Consider the following 22125-nt stretch of genomic DNA (forward strand, 5'->3'; position numbering starts at 1 on the left):
TTTCCCTTCTAGCTTCTTCCGGATATTCTTCTAAATTAGGCCTGTTCTACAGCAATTTAAACATCCTCGTCTTCTCAAAGCTAACTTCTGCACCACCAGAAATTAAACTTAGGGGCTTTTATAATAAATTCTTATTAATTACAAATTATTAAAAATTTAATTTCCTCCTTTTGTTCCTGTACTATCTTCTAGCTGAAATACTTTTCTTGACGACCTTCTATCTTCTACTAAACTTTTATCTTCTCGTTTTCTATCTTCTACTTTTCTACTAAACTTGTATCTTCTCATTTTCTATCTTCTATTTTTCTACTTAGTCTGTATCTTCTCATTTTCTATCTTCTATTTTTCTACTTAGTCTGTATCTTCTCATTTTCTATCTTCTATTTTTCTACTTAGTCTGTATCTTCTCATTTTCTATCTTCTATTTTTCTACTTAGTCTGTATCTTCTCATTTTCTATCTTCTATTTTTCTACTTAATCTGTATCTCATTTTCTATCTTCTATTTTTTCTACTAAACTTGTATCTTCTCATTCTCTATCTTCTAGTTTTCTACTTTTCTGTATCTTCTCATTTTCTATCTTCTCATTTTCTACTTAATCTGTATCTTTTTCTGTCTTCTATTTTCTACTAAACTTATATCTTCATTTTCTATCTTCTAGTTTTCTACTTAATCTGTATCTTCTCATTTTCTATCTTCTACTTTACTAAAACTTGTATCTTCTCATTCTCTATCTTCTAGTTTTCTACTTTTCTGTATCTTCTCATTTTCTATCTTCTATTTTTCTACTTAATCTGTATCTTTTTCTATCTTCTATTTTCTACTAAACTTGTATCTTCATTTTCTATTTTCTACTTTTCTATTAAATCTGTATCTTCTCGTTTTCTATCTTCTGGTTTTCTACTACATTTGTATCTGTGCCCTTAGTTGCTTTGGTTAATTTGCCTAAATATTTTCTCTTCTGCTTTCTACCTTTAGGACTTAGTTTTTCTGTCTTCTAAAATGCATGTTGTATCTTCTATTTTCCTGTCTTCTCTAAGTCTTTTTCTTCACCTTCCTGTACACTTCTGTCTTCCAAGTTTTCCACTTCAAATTTCTAATCTTTCTCCAAAATTTTATCCTATGATTTCTAAATTAACAATTGCCCATCTTAAGCTAATAATGCCGTAAGAGCAACTGGGCTTCAAATGACACAATCTTTACTGCGCCATGAATTTGAAGGCCTCTCTTAAATCAATTTTCTCTTTTAAATACGGCATTTAATATATAGTTTAACCACCTCCAACTTTCTTTAAATGACAATTATGTTCTACTTATGTCACCTACGGTTTAATGGCATTTTTAAAGTTTGCCCTTCAATTTATAGTTAAGGCGTTTTTGAGTTCAGACTTTGCAGTCCTATCAGCCATTTCTTTGAAAATTATTTTACTTCGTAAAGAAGTTTCATCTCTTAATCTCCGTCATGTTCTGGAAGTACTTTTCTTCTCTCTTCCTTTCTGAAACTACTTTTTAAGTAAGTCTTCATCATATTTTCCCTTAAATAAGATCTTTGTTAGAAAAGTTAAAATATTAATGCTAAGCAGTATCTCAGTAAGTACCTTCCTTCGCTATTTACATTTCCTAAAGAATATTATTTTCTATCTCTTTTTAATAGAAAAACTTATCTGGTTTCCTCAAGTAGTGCCTCGGTCTCAGCAGTCACCTCTGCGCTCGCTGCCTGAATGCCTGCTGCAGAGCCGGGAGAGGCGTATTTATGGGCGAGGGACAACTCACGCTGTTGGCATTCAATAACCCTCCGCAGCCTTTGTGAGGGAAGCAAAAGTAGTTCCTAGGAAAGGTTAAAAATAGAACCTGGTTTACAAGCTTTTCTAGTTTTTTCTAACCGTCTATGCAAAATAATTGCAAACCATATACCCAGAAATATTTAAGACTCATTAGCAAGTAGATTTGAGCTGAAAATTTAGGCAAAATCCATGGAGATCACATTTGAGTCCACCATCCAACAGCTCACAAAACCTCAGCGCCATTGCTTGGGAATCTTTTAGTAGCTTTGAAAATACCTTTCCTCGAAGTTCAGTAGGTACCATTTAGTGCTTTTTGAAGGCAGGTTAATACGGGTTTGCTAAAGGCCTTAATTTTCATTATGTAACAGAGACCGCAGCCATTTTGGCTGTGGCAAAGTGTTGAGGTCCCCCCCCACACACACACACACACTGCTCACGTCCTGTGAGTTGATTCTGGGGTTACACCACGCTTTGATTACCCGTTTATTTGAGAAATCCAGTGGTCTGGATTATCTGCTTAATTCTACTGTGAGAACCCACTAATAGAACATGTCTTCGGTAGACACAATCCACTGTTATCTCCGGCAACAGAGTCGGCACCGTCTCAGAAGCCGCCTACGGCCTGAGGCATCCGTGCGGCTCGCTGTGGTTTTCACTCGCTGAACGTCCTTTGGTTTTTGCCATTCCTGCCAGCTAGACCCTACGCTTTTGGGTGCCTGCTGAGGCTTTAAATCAAGCCTGGTTTCTGTGTTCCTAGGCTTTTCTCGCATATCAACATCCAAACCCGCTGTCAAAGCGGAGGGGAAGCGCCCTCTGTAAAGTGCCCAGACCGCGAGGGTTTTGCCTCTGGAGACGCAGGACCTGGGGCAGCCGGGCAGGCGGGCTTGTCAGTGCTCAGGAGTCGCTTTTCTGGGCTCGTGCTGCACAGACGCTACCCTTTCCGGTTTGGCTGCATTCTGACACCTTCGGGCTTGGGGCTGGGAGGAAAGCAAACACTCACACAAAGCCTTTTCTCCCTGCAGTTTGGTTTTCTCTCGGCCGCCCCCTCAGTCTCTCCCCACAGGGAAAGCGGGGTTAGGCTCCGGACATGGGACTTGCAAACCCGGGGCCCCGGCAGCAACGAGGCCTGAGGGAGTGGGAACAACGGCACCGGAGGCTCCCCGCACAGTTTCCACGCAGCCAACGGGGCTGCACAGAGAAGGCAAAGCCAGGGTGAAGGGGTGGGGGGACCCCACTCCCCTTAGTCTCCCACCCTCCGGCGGCCCGGGACCAGGCTGGGGGAGGGGCGCGGCCCGGCACCCACCCACGCCGGCCCGGCGCAGGGATACGCGGGCAGTGAGCCGCCGCCTGCCTTTGTGAGGTGTTGGCTTCCGGGCGGGCGTCACCGGTTCCAGCCGGTTCCAGCCGGTTCCAGCCGCCTCCGGGAGCCGGCGGTTGGCGCAGCGCGCCACTGCGCAGGCGCGCCCCGGGAAGAGGCGTTGGGGGAGGGGCGCGGCTCCGGCCCGGCTTCCTGGCCGCCCCTCCCCCCTCCCCTGCCCGCGGGTTGCTCTCCCCTCCCCCGTCGTCCGTTCTCCGCCCAGGCCTGCTTTTCCTTCCTTTGTCAAAGCCATCCACTGATTTAATATCTATAAAGCGGCACGTCTTTAGGCAGGAGGTTCCAAGAGGGGAAGATGGAGGTTAGTGACCGATACAGGTTAGAATGGCAGCTAGCGGAGGAGCTGTGTGATTAAAGCCCTTCGGCTCCCGTCTGACGGCGGCGGTGAAGGTGGGAGCCGCCTGGGGCTGGCAGTGAGGGCGCTGCCTCCGGGGACCCCGCCCGCACCCAGTCAAGCGGGGCCGGGCTGACCTTCCTCTGCGTCTCCCCTTCCCTTCAGGGGGTGCCACTGAGATGCAGGCGGATGCCTGCGCTGGGGCCGGAAGGAGGAAAACGGTCACCCCATTTTACCAATGGGGATGCGGGAGCCCGGGGGGTTTGTGATTTCCCTAAAACCAGACACAGCTACCTAGTACCGGAACCTGTTCTCGAATCCCAGAACTCGGACTTCCTGGCGCCGCTGTCCGCCCGGGAGGGCGCGGGCCCTCGGGATCGGCGTCTGGTCCCACTCTGGAGCCAGGAGATGAATGTCAGGAGCCCGACAGTGCTTCAAATAATTGCCAGAGTGTCCCTACACTAGTCCCCCCTCCCCTTTACAGATTATAGCATTTTTCTTATCTTGTGAAAATGCTGTTTATTATTTGATTCATTCTCCTTGGGTTTGGGAAAAGGAACAGAGGATTTGAATGCAGCTCAGCACTGCGCTAAGAGATGGCTTGCCAAGGCCAGAGAGAAAATTCTAATTTTTCTGATTGGTAAATGAAAACCATCTGAGAGATGATTATGGACACTAACTCCTGTTTTTACTGTTCGGGCTCAAACACTGATTGCCTTCATCTCTCCTAGCTTTTGCTTCACAAAACAGTCTCCGAAATATTCTGATTCCCACCCTCCTCTCCTTTATATATTGATTTAAACAAGATGGTAAAATCACCATGTTCTTTGATGAGATTAACATGTGCCTTCCCTCAACTCTGATCTAAGAAGATCTTTAACATAAAACTGCATTTTTCCTTTTTTTTTTTTTTTGCTTTTTTGTTTTGTTTTTTAAAACTGCATTTTTCAAGGCTTTTTCCCCTTGCCTGCATCCATGTCCCTGTTAACTTCAGAATGTCGGGTTGATGGCCGCTGCTCTCCCCGCTGGTACTTCATATCCTCCTTCTGGTCTTCATCGGAGCCTGAAGATACAAATTTAGAGGGCAAGTCCATTTTGGCTGGTGTCTCCTGTTCCCTGCCCCCACCCCCAAAAAGCCGAGGCTAAAAATAGGAGGTCCTTGGATTCTGGCAGTCACCCCAGGGAGGAAGCCAGTGTGACCTTGGGCACTAGCCCAAATACCTTCTCAGCAATTTTCTTAGGTGTAGAATGAGGAGATTAGAGGACGGAAGTGATGATGCTGATTCTATAAAATGCAGTAAACAAAGCGATGGGAGGAGAGCATGGGGGATTTCAGATCCTGGTTTTGGCTTCAAGGCGGTGGTAGGGCACTGAAAAGGGCAAGATTTAGAATGAGGGCTCCAGGGCCTTCTGTCAGCAAGGCCCTACCTCATCCCCCAGACTCACCCCAAGGCCAGGAACCTCCAGAAAATGCCCGATCCTTCCCTCTTCAGTCAGGCTTACTCCAGAGAGAAGCTTCTGAGGCCCTTCGTATTTGGGTCTGGGGTCCAGAGGCCAGAGGGGTGAGGCTGCAGCTACACCTGGATCCCCTCCGGGCCTCGTGTTTGCTTTTAATCTCTTCCTTGTGGGGTTTTTTCTGATCCTGCATTACCAGAGGCTGTTCTAGAAATGCATGTCTCAAAAGGCAATGGGTGTCCCAAAGAAACAACTTGCTTGTTTTCTGAAGACTAGGAATTCGGAGTTCCCAGCCCCCTCCCGCCGCCCACCTTCCAGAGCTGATCTCTGCAACAATGACCACAAAACGTCAGCTGCTCCTCTGCGGAGCAGCCAGATCCTGCGGCAGGAAAAAACCCAGGGATGACTCAGCTCGCAGCTCCATTATGCGGAAGAGAGATCAACAGCAATCAGAAGTGGCTAAAGGAGAAACATCCTTAATCCCCAGGAATTTACAGTCCAGTGAGTTAGAGATGTAAACCAATCACAGTGCAATGTGATCATTGTATTGGTGATATCTACAACAAAGATATATACAAAGAGCTATGGAAAACAGGCCTGGGGCGGGAGGGAGGGAGGGCAGTATAATCCTCTGAGTGCTGCGTAGGAAGTAGAGGGTGAGGGGGGCTAACCACTACACAGAAGAACTGGGAGAGGATATAGAAAGTAAGAAGCTACCTTTTGTTGGCCGAGGAATACCTGACCTCAAGAATATATCGTTCACAATGACCTGAAAGTTTCGTCTTTTAATAACAAAAAAGTTAAAGAGATTCCATTTTACTTACCAATGTCAGGACTCAACAGTTCACTGCCTCACTGGCTGAAACACTGACACACGCTAGGGCCTGTTGGGCTGGGAAGAGTCCAGAAATAATTCTTGACGTTATTTCTTGCTCTACCCCAGGGGATAAAAGTTAAGGATTCCTAAATGTGATCGAAATGTACAGTGTTAGAAATTCCACCCTTAAAAATAACCTTTAACCATGAACACAAACACTCATGTGTGAAAACAGTCATTCTAAAAGCTGAATCTGGAAAGAAGAAAAAAACAAATGTCCCTCCAGCAAAATAAATCACATGAAACAGAAAAAAAAGGAGGAGGGGGGCGAGAAGTGGCTGTAGCCCTGGTCTTCCCCCAAAATGCTGCCAGGAAGAGGCAGCCCTGGCCTCTCCCACACACACACCGGGCAGCACTAGGTAGAAGAATAAGGGAAACATTTTCCTCTTATCTTCCTGAGAAAAGCATCCATCTTCTAAATGCACCTCCCCTAAGACTCAGAAGAAGGGTTCTGTGTGATAGGATCCACTTCTGGGGAGGGGACAACGGTATCTTGAAAGAGCAGTTCCCCACCCCCAGCCCCAGAGCTCCAGGCTGCTAGTTCCCTTCTTTCGTTTATTCCCCACGTAAAGTGTCTGGCCCTGCAGCCTGCTCTGTGGATCTTTCTAGAAGGCCTGGGTGTGGCAGTGCAGCTGTAGCACCGTGAGCTGTGGGAGGAGGGTGGCAGCAGTGGCCAGAGCATGGCTCTCCGAGGAGCAGCTTTAGCCCCATCACAGTAGAGACTTTTGCTGACCTCCTCCCCCCAGGAGAGAACAGTGCACCGGCTTTCCTCGGCCCCTCCATTGCCCCGGTGTGTCTGCAGGACCGGAAACCCAGCATACAGCTTTCTGTTCTGTGACATGTAAAGAGCTCTGTGCATGATCTCTTCTCAGTCCTCCCAACCACCTGTGAGGGAGACGCTGCTGTTACCCTGCAGCGGTTCTCAACCTTCCTCATGCCGCGACCCTTTCATACAGTTCCTCATGCTGTGGGGACCCCCAACCATAAAATTATTTTCGTGGCTACTTCATAACTGTAATGTTGCTACTGTTATGAATCGTCATGTAAATACCTGATACGCTATATGTGTTTTCCGATGGTCGCGACCCACAGGTTGAGAACCGCTGCCTTAGAGGGATGAGGAAACGGAGGCCTAGGAGGTCTGTCTTGGTATCACTAGTGCTGGGCGCTCAGTCTTGAGATTAAAAACCCAAGAAGAACAGTGAAGAGAGCCTGGTGATAGGTGCTCAGTAGGTGCAGCGTGACGGAGCGACCCAAAAGCCAGCGCAGAAGGGGCTGTGAGAGAACCAGGGTTCCCCTCCTGGGATGTCCTACAGACACTTGTCTCGGTAAGCCCAGTGGTAAGGGAGGTTTTCAGCAGGTGGCTGTGGTGTTTATGTCCTGGAGAATGGTGCCGAGTATTGCTCGTAAGGAAGAAGGAAGTGACGAGGCACAATTTGACGTGACTCTACAGGAACAAGGTGAGTTAGATTTGATGTGAACGCACTGCCCATCAGGATGGAGTGACTGCGTGGAGCTGGTACTGAGTGAGGAAGGGGGAACTGCTCCTCTCTGAAGAACTTCTAGACAGACTGTGATCCGCCAAGGCAGGAGAGAAGACCGAAGGCCGCCTCAGGGCTCCATGGAGCTCCAGTTGGGCATTCACCCCGAGGGGAGGGGAGCGAGGGGAAGGCTCAGCCTGGCTGTCATTCCGCTGTGTGACTCACTGCGGGGAGCAGAGTGTCCAGCCCTCACCTGTGCTGGGGCCTCTAGTCACTCACCCTCTGAGGCCTGCTGAGTGGACCTTCAGAAATAGCCTGAAGGAATAGGGAGGCTCCCCAGTGAATCATGTTGACCTTGTATCCCCACCTGTGATCTGTTCAATCACCCCCTTTGAGGTCCCGGCAGATGTTTGTGTCAGCATCGCATACGCGTTGCACACCCAGCAGGAAGCTCATTAAACATTTCACATCTTCCGTATGTGTTCATTCTTTCTCAACACAACTGTGGCCCACATCCCCACAGAAACAAGTCCTGTAGAACAAGGGGGCAGAGGTCACCCAGTTCCAGGAACTCTGCCAATGGTGTATTTCTCAACATATGCCAGGTAAAAACAGAAGCCCACAGCATTACGGATCCTTCCTGGGGCTAAGGTCATAGTAGACCTGTACAGTGACTGAGGTGGAGTGGACCTTAAAGCTCGTTATGTGCTGGGAACCCACTAGGGAGTAGGGGGAGCAGGAAGGGAAGGCTAAAGTGAGGTCTGCCAGGGCTTGAATTACCTGGAGAGGGGTTTGAACTGGACTCTTTGAGCAGAGGATGACTCCTGAGCCAGGAGGGGGCCTGGCTTTGGGAAATGCCGTGGCTGCTCTTTGCAAGGTGGCTGAGGGGGGAGAGGTGGGAGAGGGGAGGGCACTGGTGTGTCCATTCTTGCAGCCCAGGCAGGCCAGAGGTCATGGAGGCCTGGATTGGGGTGGGTGGTGGCCATGGGACAAGGGACAGAACACAGGTATAGAAAACCTGCCTGAGGCTCTCTGAGCTTCCCACACTGGTCTCTGTGGCACCCCTGGCGTTTCCAGAATCATGTTCTTTACTCTTGATGACACACCTGCTTGGAATATACCTCCCTACCCTTCAGATGAGACGCATTCTCTCAGCCTAGATGGCACTCCTCTCCCAGGGCCTCTTGGACCAGCATATCCAGTCACCTGGCATCGTCACCCCTTAGTTATCTCACCTCTGTCTCAGCACAGCCTCTATTTTCCTGGACGATGCTGTGTTGTTAACATGTCTCCTGGCTCCTCTGAAGGCCAGTGGGAATGTGGGGTTTGCAGCCAGGTTGGTGGGAGGATGAGGTGCCACTGCTGGAGCCTGAAAGTGGACAGAGAAACCTCAGGCTCACTCATGCCCAGAGGTGGGAGAGGTGACCTGTATCAACCTCACTGAGGGCGATCCCCCGCCCCCCCCCCCCCGCCCTCCAGCTGTGGACAAGGATGCAGACACCATAGCCATGTCATTTTGCCCTGTTTGGTAACCTCACTTTATTGCCCTAAGGCCAGGGCTCCATCTGGCCCCCACCCCAGCTGTTGCTGTGGTGGGAGAACCTCACTGGAGGTGGGCAGAGCTGAGATCCTGGGCAAGGAGAGGTGGGGGTGGGGCGGGGGAGAGCTCCTGGTGTCTTCCCAGCTCCCCTCTCACACAAAGTCACTTCTTCCACTTGGGAGCTGTGGGAAATAAATATACAAAATGCGCCTCCCAAGAGAACTGAGCAGACGTGGTGCACTCCCCGTTTAGGTGCCTCTGGGCTAGTTCTGGGCCCGAGGCCTTGTGCTCTGGGAGGCACAGGCACAGGAGCTGGCCTGGCTTCAGAGCCCTGACAACATGGTGGGAGCTGCCCTTCCTCCCTTTGCCTTCCTGGGAGCAGGAATCCTGGCGCCTGTCAGTTGGGGTGACAATTCCAGTTTCCAGATGGCACAGTGCCCTGGGTGCCTGAAGCTCTGACCACCTCTGTGGCTGTCACGGTCCCTGGGGGAGCCCTCGCCTCTCCAGCCTGCAGCCCACACAAGCAAAAGAACTTTGGACTCATCAGGGCCTGGGAGGAAGGTGGAGCTGAGAACAGCGCTGGGGAAAGAACCTGGGTGGAAATTTCCATGGCTGTTCTGCTTCAGCAAAGACTTCAGCTGAGACCTTCTGGCCTAGACAGAGACCAGTGGGCTACAGACCATCAAAGTCACACTGAGTGACCCTTCCGCATTGTCCCAGACGCTTTTCACTTGCTGTCCCACCCTGAGCCAGGGCCATAAAGCCCAACCAGTCGTGTCCCTCTGTCCCCTTTCTAGCCCTGCTTGCTGTCAGACCCCTAGTTCACAGGATGTGGGGAACTGGTTCCTGAGCCTACCCGTCAGGAACCAGGTCAGAGCCCTTTCCTCCGGCAGGAGGCTGCTCAACGGCCAGTCCTTCCTGCAGACGCCTGTGGCCTTTGCGGTCCAGTGACCTCAACAGCACTCCTGTGACCACACCCTTCACTCAGTGACTCATCTGTTGTGACTTTAAGCTATGGCTTAAGACTTCTGTTCTTTGTTATTGTCACTTAACATCCTTGAAAACAGAGTTGGGGTCTTCCTGCTGCCCCGCCTCAGCTCAGAGCAGCTCTGCACATGCTTACCCAGCCCCGGGAATTGCTCCTGGCCTCACCCCGGGTTCCAGCGGCTGGTTCTTGGCTCTGCCAGCAGCCATGTCTGTAGGCCTGCCTCCCTCCCTGCCCAGCACAGCCAGTTCTACAGGATGAAACAAGGACTGGGCCGGTCTGGCCTTACCCACCCGCCCTCAGCTCCATATCCTTCCCCTCAGCCTCAAAGTCACCCCCCTTGTTTGGTGAAGCCTCCCTTCAGCTCCCCTGAAAACCATGGCTCTCGCCGCCCTCTGCACCCCTCCCCACCTCATCTGGTCCTGTACACCGCAAGCATTAGAGAGCCATCAGGGAGAGAAGGGCCTGGGAGTGCCGCCGTGCCTCAGCATGCTCTGTGACACGGGCAAGTTCCCTAACCTCTCTGAACCACGTTTACTCCTCAGTGAAATAGAAATGTTCTGCGCCCCACCCTCCTGTCGGGGTGTGAGGCTACCAGGCGCTCGGTACAGTGCCGGGCTCAAATGCTTTGCGCTATAAATGCTGTCCCTACCAACTTGGACTACCTTCCTCCCCCTCCGGTACCCAGCACAGTGCAGGGCATGCTCCCCCTCCCAGGCCCCTGGATTTCACTGGGAAAGGGGCCTGGGAGGGGGGGCACCGCTAGGAAAGGGTTAAACACCGGCCCTGACCTCATCCTGAGCGCCTCAAGCAGGAAGGAGGCAGAGAAGGTAAAATCAGGCTGAAGGCTGGGTGGAATTTTCCAGTCCTCATAAACAGGACCAGCCGGAGCTGCTAAGGGAGGTCACCATGGAAACGGTCACGTGTGTCCGCCTCCTTGTTGTTCCAACCTGGCTCGAGGCCGCGGACCAGCTCCAGGCCTCGTCCTTGGCTGCCGCCGTCCTCTTGCACTGAAACCCGCCGTCCTCTTGCACTGAAACCCGCCGTCCTCTTGCACTGAAACCCGCCGTCCTCTTGCACTGAAACCCGCCGTCCTCTTGCACTGAAACCCGCCGTCCTCTTGCACTGAAACCCGCCGTCCTCTTGCACTGAAACCCAGCAGGGGGTTGGCCGCTGGGCTGGCGGTCCTGGGCTCGCGTTAGGCTTCCCCACCCCCGCTGGAACCTGCTGGAAGCCGGAGGAAGACAGACAGGCTGCCAAAGATGTTGCCATAGCAACTGCCCGCCTTTCTGCCCTACTTGGAGTTAATAGTTAACTTCTTTGTAGTTGAAGGACTTTTCCAAAGGCAGAGAGGGTGTCGGCCATTTTACAGGAACCTGACTTCCCCCTTTTGAAGAGGACAGCCCTCAACTTCCAGAGGAGTCAAGGCATTTCTGAGCCTCCACTCGTCAGGCCTGGGCCCCAGCCCACCCTGGGGGCCTTGGCTTCCTTCTGTGAAATGAAATACGGGGTGGGGCAAAAGCAGATTTACAGTCGCTCATCTGGAAAGTAATGCAATAATTAATAAAACATAATACAAGAATAAACTCCGGTCCTGCTGGCATGGCTCAGTGGTTGAGCGTCGTCCTATGAACCAGGAGGTCACGGTTCGATTCCTGGTCATGGCACATGCCCGGGTTGTGGCCTCCATCCCCAGGGGGTCCTGCAAGAGGCAGCTGATCAATGATTCTCATTATTAATGTTTTCCCCTCTCCCTTCCTCTCTGAAATAAATAAAAAATATATTTTTTGAAAAGGATAAACTCTGGGTTTCGTGTATTTACAATTGTAAACCTACTGTTAGGTCTGATCAAATAATGAGTCAATTGAGTGCATCCCCCTCCCCTGTGCACCGACCTTTAGCCACTTCACAACAGTCCCTTTTTGCTTCGACCACATTCCAGCTGCTAAGACCATATCCTTCCCCTCAGGACCCGCCCAAGAGAATTCTCTGCCCCAAGAAGCCCAGCTGGAGTCCTTTAAAACCTCGACTCCCCAGCCCCTGGATGCTGGCGCCATTTGGGGGCTCAGCCCATCTGGTCTCCAGATGACCTAATAAACTCATAATTCTTCACCCCTTTTGGCCGAGTGTGTTCCTCCTTCAGCGACCCTAACACCTACTTTGCCCCACCCTGTATTCATTCCAGGATTCACTATCTATAGCTGGAGTAAGGCTCCCACTGGACCAAGTCTGCAAAAGATCGTTGTAAACTGTAAAGCTCTGTGCACTCGCCATGTGTCTTTAATTGACTGGCATTGACATTAGCTTAGGGCTCTATGAGGTGGAGCGGACCCCCTCCCCCACCCCAGAGGGAAGCCCAGAAAGGGGTGTCTGTGTGTGTGTGTGTGTGTGTGTTGGTGTGTTGGGGCGGGGGGGGGGGGGGCTTTGAAGTTTACTTCCTCTTCTGCCACCAACTGCTTCCTGGGACCCTCAGCAGATCACATAGCCCCCAGGGACTCATTTTCTCTTTCTGTAAAAGGATTTCCTGTAGATGATCTCAGGAGGCCCATTCCCGCTCTGTCATTCCTGCTTTCCACAACAAACCTGTGGAACTCATCTTGCCCATAGGAGGTAAGAATACAGGCAACTGCCCTACACCAAGCACTTTCTATGCAGCAGGCACTGCAAAGGCATTAGCTCAATCTTCACAGCAACCTTAGAAGGTGAGAACCACCATACAGCATCTACCCATTTTACAGATGAGGAAGCTGAGGCCTGAGGAGTTGGGTAAACCTACCCAAGGTCACACAACCAGCAATTAGCAAGGTCAAGATTTAAAGCCTGGTGGTCTGGCAGCACGACTACACAGCTATCTTTCCAGGCAGCAACTTAAATGAAGACAAAAACAATATGCATTGATTCAGAGTAGGTAAAACACTGGGTGGAGCGAACCATGGAACAGCAATAAAAAGCCCTGCGTTCTTCTCTGGGTTCTGCCATTAAGTCACACTACGTTACTTCCAGCAAGTCACTTTTCCTCTCTTGGCCTCAGTTTTTTCATTTGTAATAACAAGAGGTTATGCTACACCTCTGAGGCCCTTTCTGGTTAAACACGGAGTCTCTGAGAGAGAAATACTGGCACAGAGCAAACAAGTGCAGCCTGAAATGGCCTGTCGATTAGCTATGATCTCAGTTTTTCAAAAACAGGAGGTTTGGGAAGGATTGTTTGAAGCTGGGGCTCACAGACTGGCTTTTATTCAGAGATAAGCCCTTTCTGCATCCTTGATGTTATAAAGACCGCTAGAGGCTTGGTCCACAAATTCATGCACGGGTGGCGGGGTGGGGGACTCAGGGAGGTTGGCCGGCCAGCCCCACCCCCTGGTCGAACTCTCAGTCTAGGGGACAATTTGCATATTAGTGTTTTATTATATAGGATTTGCTTAGGAAATGATGGTGCTGGTGAATGGTAGCTACTTTGCTGTAATCTTATTTGGGAAAAGTTGGCTAACCTTATATCAATATATACAATTTAAAAAAATGTTTTATTATGAAAAATTCCAAACATATAAAAAGTATCTCTGGCTACTAGTATGGCTCAGTTGATTGGAGTGTCGCCCTGTATACAGAAAGGTTTCTGTTCGATTCCCGGTCAGGGCACATACCTAGGTTGCAGGTTCAATCCCTGGTCCCTGGTTGAAGCACATATGGAAGGCGACCGATTGCTGTTCTGTTCTCTCTCACATTGATGTTTCTCTCTCTTTCTTTCCTACCCCCCGTCCTTCCCCTCTCTCTAAAAATCAATAAGCATATGAGGATTTAAAAAAAAACCCTAAAGAAGTAGTAAGACCAGTTTAATGAAATTCCTTTGTTACTAACTCCTAGCCACTTTTGCTTCCCAACCCCCCATGCCCTGCATTATTCTGAAGCAAATCACAAACCCCATATAAACTCACCTGTAAATGAGTTATTTTAACATAATCACATTACCATTTCACACCTTGTCTCAATTTTAAATGTTTTTGCAGTTGATTTGTTTAGTTGGGATCTAAACAGAGTGAACAGCCCTAACCGGTTTGGCTCAGTGGATAGAGCATCGGCCTGCGGACTCAAGGGTCCCAGGTTCGATTCCAGTCAAGGGCATGTACCTTGGTTGCGGGCACATCCCCAGTAGGGAGTGTGCAGGAGGCAGCTGATCGATGTTTCTAACTCTCTATCCCTTTCCCTTCCTCTCTGTAAAAAATCAATAAAATATATATTTTAAACATTAAAAAAATAAACAGAATGCACACATTTTCTTTCCTTCTATGTCTCTTAAGACTCTATCATGTTCTATAGATTTCCTCTCCCCACCGTTCTTTCCCCTGTAATTTATTTGAAGACTTTGGGTTGTTTGCCGTTGGAACTTTGCACATGTGGATTTTGCTGATCAGATCCCTGTAGTGTGGTGTAACATGTTCTTCTGGCCCCTCTGCATTTCTTGTAAATAGGTGAGTAGATCTAGAAGCTTGATTCAATTTTGTTTTCTTTTAAAAAAAAAAATATTTTTTTAAATTAATTTCAGAGAGGAAGAGAGATATAAACATCAATGATGAGAGAGACTAATTGATCAGCTGCCTCCTGCACACCCCACACTGGGGATGGAGCCCACAACCTGGGCATGTGCCCTGGTGGGGAACCTAACCGTGACCTCCTGGTTCATAGGCCAACACTCCGCCTCTGAGCCACGCCGGCCAGGCTGTTTCCTTTTTTTTTTTTTTTTTTTGCAAGAATATTTTATGGATTGTGTTGAAAACATCCAGTTTAAAAATAAAATTATTAGTCATGTAATCCAAAAAGCTGGAAGTCATACTGCTCTGAAGGGAATTATGTGGTTCTAGGCCTCAAGCCTGAGTCTAGCCAGAGCCCCAGAAAACGCCTTGCTCTGCCCTGCAGAGCTGCAGCTGTGCTTGGCATCCTGCTCACTGCTGATGTAGCAACGCCCCGTGAACAAGGCCTTTAGTTAGGAAAGCTGTTGTCGACAGCCACCACACATCCCTATGTGAGAAATTTCTTATAAACTGCCAGCAAAATGTTTGCTTTTTCCTGAGAAATGAGGATGCTTTTCCTTTTGGGCAAGGTAAATCATGTAACAAATTCTGTTCCCTTTTTCTTTGGCTCCCAGGAAGCTCAAAGCCACAGGAGGCACAACTTTGGTGGTAATGTTGGGTTCTATGAATCTTTCTTAGTCTATGGCCTTTTACCTGTTATTTTTTTTTGAAGAATTTTCTTTTCTTCCCATTGATTCTAGAGAGAGAGGAAGGTTGCCTCCCTTATGTGACCTGACCGGGGATTGAACCTGAAACCCAGGTATGTGCCCTGACCAGGAATCAAACTGGCAACCCTTTGGTACATAGGATGATGCTCAACCAACTGAGGCACTCCAGCCTGGCTCACTGTATGTTTAAAAGCTGACTCCAATCCTTTGTGTAAAAGGTTCACAGAAAGAGAGAAATTAAAAAATTAGTAGCAGAACAGGGGCGGATCTTCCTGTCTTCTAGTTTCAAAATTTTTTTTTTCACTGTTAAAATTCAGCCGAAACCGGTTTGGCTCAGTGGATGGAGCGTCGGCCTGCGGACTGAAGGGTCTCAGGTTCGATTCCGGTCAAGGGCATGTACCTGGGCAGCTAATTGATGTTTCTCTCTCATTGATGTTTCTAATTCTCTATCTCTCTCCCTTCCTCTCTGTAAAAAATCAATAAAATATATTTTAAAAAATTCAAATTTATTAATCTAGTTTCAATTCTTTACATGATCTGGAACAGAACTGCATTCTTTCAACAAATACCCTCCTTGCAAGGCAAAGCGAGTGCAAATAAGGTTTCTGCCTTCCTGGAGCTTACATTCCGGTGGGAGACGCAGGCAGCAATCCCAGTGACCGGCAGCAGGTAAGTGTTCTGGAGAAAGTGAGGTGGTGGTGGGACAGAGCGGACCAGAGGAGGACACCCCTTTAGGCAGGTGGGCAAGGAAGGTGACGTTTGAGCGAGAGTCGAAGGATGAGCAGGAACCAGCTTTGAGAAGAGATGGGGAATCTGGACAAAAGGAAGAACAAGGGTGGACAGCAAGGTCAGGGTCACAGAGGTATCCCTCTGGGGGAAGGGCTGCTCCCCAAGGCCAGAGGGCGGTTCCTTCCCCTCAACCCACGCAAGAAGCTCCCAGTAACAGGCCATCTGTCCTTGGCTTACGAGTGAAATATGCACTGTTGTTACTGCCCCCCGATACCTGTGCTGAAATACATGCCTACAGCCTTCTTCGTGGGTGGGAGCCCCAAACCTTCTGACTCTGGGCTTAACCTCAGACAGGTAGCTACTGGTGTCCTGGCTTCCTGCACCATGTGTCCTCGGTCCTCCTGCTCTAGGGGCTGTGCCAAGGGGCAGGAGCCAGGTTTACATGGACCAGCGCAGCCCCAGAGGAGCCATCCTAGTACCCACTTGCCTCTAGACCAGCGGTTCTCAACTGTGGGTTGGGGGTCGAACGACCCTTTCACAGGGGTTGCCTAAGACCATCAGAAAACACATATATAATTACATATTGTTTTTGTGATGAATCACTATGCTTTAATTATGTTCAATTTGTAACAATGACAATACATCCTGCATATCAGATATTTACATGACGATTCATAACAGTAGCAAAATTACAGTTATGAAGTAGCAACGAAAATAATTTTATGGTTGGGGGTCCCCACAACATGAGGAACTGTATGAAAGGGTCGCGGCATGAGGAAGGTTGAGAACCGCTGCTCTAGAGAGCAGAGCTGGATGCCTGCGGGGGTGGGGGTGGGGGTGCCGTTTCAGGCTCAGGGTTCAGCTTTCACTGGGTGTTGGTGCATTAGTCATCACCAAGCGCCTTGGTCAAGCCCAAACCAGAAGGGGCTCCACCTTCTCCAGTTTATTTTTCATTTTTTTATAGCAAAGGTAGAAATTTGAGAAACAAGCACAGACTCCCACATGGGGGGAGATGAGTCCCCTTCTCCAGTTTATTGAAGTGAAGGTGGGGTGGGTGCTGATGGGGAGGAAGCCTGGGGAGCTACTAGGTAGAGCACAGAAGGCGGCTTTAACCCAGAGGACAGAGCTAGGAGCGTTTCCAGGGGAAGTGATCCACAAGCTCAGAAGAATCCTAGAACACGAGCCAAGAGGCTTGGGGCTTGGGCTTTATCCCTGTAAAATCCTCATTATCTAGACCAGTGACCAGTCTCTGCCACATAGTGGGTGCTAAGTGAACATTTGTTGAATGAAAAAATAAGCGAGGCCTAAGGGGATGTCAATTCAAGAACTTCCTTAGTAATAAGTAGTGAGCTCCCTGTTAGTGGGAGAAACCAAGGAACAGCTGGATGGTCACTTGTCTGGCGTCCTGTCTTAGGGGCCTAGAGCAGCCTTCCATCCCAAGTGTGTGAGGTGAGTCAGAATCACCTCAAGTGGCGATGGGATCCAAAGATGGCAATCCAGATTCACGGCGACTTCCCGCTTAACCACTTTGCACGCCAGACCCCCGCATGCCTCCCCAGCCGCTGTCTGGCCCACGCCCTCCCTCCGGCACTGGAGGCTGCCTATACCAACCCTGCCCCCAGACCCCAAGGCCAGGCTGGCCCGGCGCCTCCTGCTCATGCAGCTCCGGCTGGAGAATGGGGAGCGGGCGGGCGGCCGAGGCTGACGCAGCGGCCACGCTGGTGCTCGGGGAGGCGATCAGAGCCTGGCGTCACCTTCGCGGGTGAGCTCAGCCTGCGGGCGCCGCCCGGCCCTGCGGCCAGGGGAGGAGAAGGACACGGGTCTGGTTCGCCGATCCCGACCCCACTCCCTTGACAGCGATTCCTACGGAGGACGAGTGACCCGTCCACTCAGCGCCCAGCCCTGGGCCGCTCCCCAGCCTCAAAGCCCTTTCACGGAAAGTGCCAGGCCCTGTGCTCGGGGGGGGTTCACACGCACTGGTTCCTGGTGGGGGGACAGGAAAAGAAGTGGGGCCGAGAGAGGAGCTGGTAGACACTCCCAGAGAAGGCATTCCAGAGGGGCCTGAGTTCACCAGGGACAGGAGAGGGTGCAGAGGGCAGGCTGGGGGCGGGGAACGGTATGTGCACAGAAGGGTGTGCGAGCGCCCCCTGTGGGAACAGGCAGGAATGTGCGCAGAGGAAGCGAAGGAAGGGCGCGCAGAGGGCACTGGCCGGGATGTGAAGGGCTCCACGCCGGGTCGCCAGTGCTTGGAATCCAGGGAGTTGTGTGTGTGTGTTGCGGGGAGACGGACCACGCGTGAGGGGCAGCCCCTCTGAGGCCCAGCAGGGGGCTGAGGTTGTTTCGGAGCGGGTGGGACAGAGCGCTGTACGGACAGCCTTTCTGAAGACCCACATCCCCAGCTCCACCTTCAGGCACATGCGGGAACCATGCCAGGTGCCCAGATAGTCAAGGCCGGTGGGAGCACAGAGGCCTTGTTATCCATACACCAGCATGGCCACAGGCCGCTCTGGGCATGTGCCTAAACCGATGTTCAAGGACTCTGAGCCTGAGGACCATAATCAGGCCGATACCACGCAGATGCAAGGACACAGTACAGTGTGCCCCTCAGTAGCCCATATAATTGAGGGAACTATTGGCAGGAAGCCTTCTTTGTCTAAATAGGGTAAAAAGTAGGTTACTGACCAGCTTGTAGGGTGGGGTGTGTAAAGAAGTTTGCTGGAGAGAGCAGCTGGGCAAGAGAGACAGGAGAAGCTGCTGAGCCAGAGCTCAGGTACCGCTCCATGGAAGGCGGTGGGCGTCAGGCAGCGTGCGGCTGCTCAGATAAGGACTGTGGGTACAGGGACTAATGCTACTCTGTGAGGAAGATGTGTGTTCACCAGCCAGGGGCCGGCCGCCTGCCTGTACGGACTTTGCTGTGAGGACTGTTCTTGTCGATGGCCCTGTGGCCACTGGCTTCGGCAATAAAGACTCATTCTTATACACCCACAACCTCTCATGGCTTCTCCGCCTGCCCCACCCCCGAGAATTGACCTGTAACTAGTAAGCAGAGAATAAAGGAGGAACTTGGACTAAGTTCCCAACAGTGAGTACAGTGGGCAGGGTTCGAGAAGGACCAGGCCTGGCGGTCGGTGGGAGAATTTAGAAGAATACACGGACTCACAGCCACTCAGAGCACCGGAGCCATGCAGGGAGGGCTCTGAGTTGTCCTCTCCTCCCCTCCCAAAGTATTCCCCCTATCCTTCCTCCAAACCTGGGACACTCCCTCCAGTCAGTCCTGACCCCTCTCCCCTCCACCCCAACACCTGTACCCCAGTTATGAGGGTTGCTTTCTAGAGCCTTTGTCTGCCTCTAGATTCCCCTCCGCAGCCTGGAAGTCCTTGGTTTTCCAATCCGTAACGCCAGGGCAGAGACCCTGGGCGCTCCCACCCCACTACAAATTCTCCGCAGGTTGGGACGTTTCTTACATCAATAGTCCTTAGAGCAGCTCAGCCTGCAGCCTGCTTGAAGACATGGGTGTAAAGATCCCGCTGCCGGGCTCCCTAACCTTAGGGAGAGAGCGGACTCATTCTTGTTCCCTGGGGCCCAGCTCAGGCCTCAAGACAAGGGAACCAGTGACACAGGCCCGAGTGTCTCCTCAGATCTCAGAGTGCTGCCACCGAGTGTGTCAGCCCACTCTCCACTCTCACACCAGTAGCTCTGGGGAAGCTAAATCAGCAGAGAAGATTCGGAGAAGGGGTCAGTCACACTCTTCTGTTAAGAAAGAATTACTCAGCCCTAGCTGGTTTGGTTCAGTGGATAGAGTGTCGGCCTGCGGACCAAAGGGTCCCGGGTTTGATTCTGGTCAAGGACACATACCTGGGTTGTGGGCTCAATCCCCAGTTGGGAGCATGCAGGAGGCAGCTGATCAATGATTCTCTTTCTTCACTGATGTTTCTCTTTCTTCCTCTCCCTTCCTCTCTGAAAGCAATAAAAATATATTTTTTAAAAATTATTCAATTTGAAAATAAGGCAAAAGGATGACTGCCAGTCCCAAGTTGGTGATAAGCAAATTGATAAAATGTAAATAACTGTCAGGTAGAAAAGATGGTTTGACTTCCCTGTAAGTCACTTGCTAGTTTTGTAGGAGTACCTAAGAAATCTTACTCCGGCCCTTTTGTTTTGGTGCCGTTAAATACTTCTGTCTCTCCAGTTCTCTTTAAACGAGCCCTTCAGCATGCTGGTACCCTCCTTAAGGAGTTAAGTGATCTTTGACACATACTCTATATTAAGGGGAGTCATGCCTCAGCTTTGAAAATTATATACTGTGACACTTTGGGAGACTATCTCACGGATGTCCAATTGGACTCAGCTGCCAGAGCCAGTTACACTTTGTTGCAGAAGCGAGTCTCATGGGCTCCCCTGAAACACTGCGTCTCCTACCTCAGGCTTCCTGGCTCCACCTGTGACTTGTTATTATTATTATTTATTTAGAATTCTCAAGTACAGCCCTGGCCAGATAATTCAGTTGGTTAGCGCGTCATCCCAATACACCAAGGTTGTCGATTCGGTCCCCAGTCAGAGCACATACAAGAGTCAACCAATGAATGCATGAATAAGTGGAACACAAAAATGGATGTTTCTCTTTCTCTCTATCCCCCTCCTCTCTCTCTCTCTAAAAAAAAAAAAAAAGAAATACTCAAGTACATGGGTACTTTCTTGTTGTAAAATTTAAATAGTACAAAGTCCCTTGTTTAATCACCTCCCATCCTAGGCCTGTCCTAAAGTTGACTACTATTATTCTGCATTTTTAATATATTATTATGTAACATCTTATATATATTGCAGTATGCAGGATCCATATACTCATTAATATACACATCATATATGACACAATATGCTTGTATATGTTTATATATACATACCACACAAATATACATACATATATTTATACGCATATACATATAAAACCTCTTTGATATATGTGTATATATGAATATACATATATAAAAATGTCTTATCACTTTAGTGGTTGGGGGATTGTTTTCATAAAAGATATATTGAAGATATTCTTGCAACTTGGTTTTTCTCATTTAAAAATAGGGTTGGAGATCTATTTTGGTACATGAGACCTACCTTATTTTTTTAACCACTAACACAGCAACACAAACCATAAAACATGTAGAAATAAATTTAAGAAATGTGTAAGGTTCTGTGTAGAAAGTTATGAAAGATTTTGGTATTTTATAACAAGCATTTAAAACAAAACGTTGTGAGATTTAAACCCGTAATATTGATATATTTTATGAACAACAATGAATGTATAAAGCAAAAAGTACAAACACTCCTCACCCCCGCCCCCAAGGCAACAGCACTGTGTTTTTCCAGGCTTCTCTACCTTCTGGAACTTGCTTTTGGGGGCTGAGTCAGAGAGCTGAACACATCTATAAATAGCTGTGACGCAGCTTGGGCTGTGCACCCGGCACTGGGAACCTGCGTCAGGGAGACAGTCATGAGCAGGGGGAGGCTTCCGGGAGGGGGTGGGTCTTCAGTTGGGCCCGGAAGGATGAGTTGGTGAATAAGTTGGGCAGAACATTCCAGGCAGGGGGCTTGGTCTGGAGGTGGGATAATTTCTACATGGCAGGTCTCTGACAAGGGTGAGACTGAGGGCCCACAGACAGAGGTGTGGGGCTGACCAGGCCCATGGCCAGTGTCCTGGCTCAAGCCTTATGGAGAGCCAGGCCAGAAGCCTGTCCACAGCCAGACCCATGTCCATTTCCAGTTCCAAGAAACAGGAAGGGTCCAGGCTGTGACCTGCACTGCTCTAAGGGGGGGGGGGGGGGCACAAAAGAAAAGTCTGTACCCCTAAAGGGGCTTTCCAGAATGCCGAAGCTGGGAACTTGCTTGGTGCAGGAAGGGGAAGTACTCACGCCACCCCCCAGGCAAGGCCGGGCATTGCCCAGAGATGGAGCCCAGGGCTCTTCGGGCCCCACTGGAAGTCAGTGTGAGCTGGTGGGAGGACTGGCCGCCTCTGTCTCTCTCATCATTTCATGAGTTGGCAAATGAATGTGTTCTGAGTCATAGACCTTCCTGACCCAGGGAGTTGCTTTGAGGCGCACACTGCCCCCTAAGGACCTGATGCCGGTGGTGCAGCCCGCAGTGTGGGCAGGGGGACACCTGCTCCCCACAGGGGGCAAAACCTTCCCCCACCCAGCCTCTCCGTAGCCCTGGGAAACAGAGGCCCAGAGACAGCCAGGCCAGGCTCAAGGTCCCCCAGTGAGGAAGATAGCTGGTCTAGATTTCAGATTTCCTGCTCCTCACTGTCAGGTCAGGTCTCTGTCTGTTTTTTTATTTTTT

The 22125-nt window shown here is 49.9% G+C and overlaps 1 long non-coding RNA gene across 7 annotated transcripts; it reads right to left on the reverse strand.

The window, feature by feature from the left end:
- Window positions 1–437: 437 nt before the first annotated feature.
- On the reverse strand, window positions 438–19997 carry LOC132241419 (uncharacterized). 7 transcript variants are annotated; one of them, XR_009454496.1, is made up of 5 exons: window positions 19648–19997; window positions 8541–8674; window positions 7585–7837; window positions 5772–5839; window positions 438–1827 (listed from the first exon to the last, which is right to left on the reverse strand). It is a non-coding gene; the product is annotated as an uncharacterized LOC132241419 (long non-coding RNA). The 7 variants fall into 7 exon arrangements; XR_009454497.1 differs by lacking the exon at window positions 19648–19997 and adding an exon at window positions 8844–10209; XR_009454495.1 differs by lacking the exon at window positions 19648–19997 and having other exon boundaries at window positions 8541–10209.
- Between the last annotated feature and the right edge of the window lie 2128 nt (window positions 19998–22125).

The sequence above is a fragment of the Myotis daubentonii genome, chromosome 9 (assembly GCF_963259705.1).
Source record: "Myotis daubentonii chromosome 9, mMyoDau2.1, whole genome shotgun sequence".
NCBI lineage: Eukaryota > Metazoa > Chordata > Mammalia > Chiroptera > Vespertilionidae > Myotis > Myotis daubentonii.